The following is a 1,474-nucleotide window of genomic DNA, read 5'->3' on the forward strand; positions in this document are numbered from 1 at the left end:
TATTTGCTTATAGATAAACAATAAACATTCATGATTACAATTAAATAAATCCAAAATTTTGTGTGGGCCAGTAAAACAGAGTAATTGCATTAATACACTATAGGTACTAATATGTATTCCAGTATAGCTTGTGAAGTGGATTATTGTTATTGTTTCTTAATGCATTTGGCACTCAGTCCTGATGTTGAGATAAAGTACATAGGGGGTAAGGATCCTGAGTTGCTGTTTTTGGGTGAAGATGGTCAAAGTGTGGAGGAGGTGAGTTCTTGCTGTCTCTTTAGTTCTTTCTTGTCTTTGTCTTGCATTGGTTTATATTCTTTCATGATGCCAAGTACTGAATGTAGCCTATGAATGTGGTTTGTACTGTGTAGTATTATTATTGTATTGTTTTTGGAGTGTAGTAAAGCAATTTCAGTATTCTATGATCCTCTTTGTTCTCTTTTCTCAGTGTACTTCTACATGTAGTTATGTATTGTACTTGTTCTTTATCCTTTCCTTCTCTTTCCTCTCCCTCATATTCTCTCTCTAACTCTCTTTCTTCCTCTCTCTCTCTCTCTCTCTGCAGCGTGTCAGTGTCATTAACATGTCTGAGGATGAGATTAATGCACTCCTTGAGTCTAAAGGTATTCTGAAGCACAACGCTACACCTGAAGGAGAGGCAGACAATGGTGCTGATGAACCTCATCAAGATTTATAAACAAATGCTTCATAGTTTTGTAGACTAATAGTTACTTAATTCTAACCTCTCATTTGTACATGCATAACTGAACTAATTAACTCTGTCAGTTTACGGTTGTTGCCTATATATGTATAATGACGTGACCAGCATAAAGAATGTTTCTGTTGGTTGCTGATGTTTTATTACATGATAAGGTAGCAGTGCAGGCTTTCGGTGTAATCAGATCAGAAAATTTAATAAATTAATAGTCAAAACAAAAATATTTTAAATTTCAAGGATCAGGTTATTCTTGTTTTTATTCCGCACTTTTGCAAATTCCGTTCATGAACCGGAATCTAAAGGTACAGCTGTTTCTACAAGCCACGCCTGACTGCAATAGCAATGCAAATTGCAAAAATGATGTCCTTAAACTTGTGCTCTTTTCTCCTTCTCTTCGTCTCCCTAGTGTATGGTCAGTATAGCATACACTGCTGAGTATCATTTACAGTATTTTTAGGTCAGGAGCGTGGCTCGCTAAGACTCATTCGCTTCGGTGAGTACTCGCCCAGTCATACAAGTGGACGACTGCAGGTCTACTACAACGACAACTGGGGCAGCATATGTGGGCATCCTTCCTCTTCTCCCTTTTCTGTAGAGGCAGCTACAGTATAATTTATGTACATATGCACACACACAATTAAAAGTTTAATTTTCAGATACATGTATATAAATAATTTTTATTCTCTCCCTCTTCTAGCTATGGTACTGGTGCTGCTGCAGTCATTGATGACCTTAATTGTGCTAGTGTTCCTCAAG

General features: G+C 37.0%; 1 long non-coding RNA gene across 1 annotated transcript; it reads left to right on the forward strand.

Annotated features, from left to right (window-relative positions):
- Window positions 1–19: 19 nt before the first annotated feature.
- On the forward strand, window positions 20–924 carry LOC109592763 (uncharacterized). Its single transcript, XR_002190535.1, has 2 exons — window positions 20–258; window positions 566–924. It is a non-coding gene; the product is annotated as an uncharacterized LOC109592763 (long non-coding RNA).
- The last annotated feature ends 550 nt before the right edge of the window (window positions 925–1,474 follow it).

This window comes from Amphimedon queenslandica, unplaced genomic scaffold, assembly GCF_000090795.2.
Source record: "Amphimedon queenslandica unplaced genomic scaffold, v1.1 AMPQUscaffold_4027_Cont23987, whole genome shotgun sequence".
In the NCBI taxonomy this organism is placed as follows: Eukaryota; Metazoa; Porifera; class Demospongiae; order Haplosclerida; family Niphatidae; genus Amphimedon; species Amphimedon queenslandica.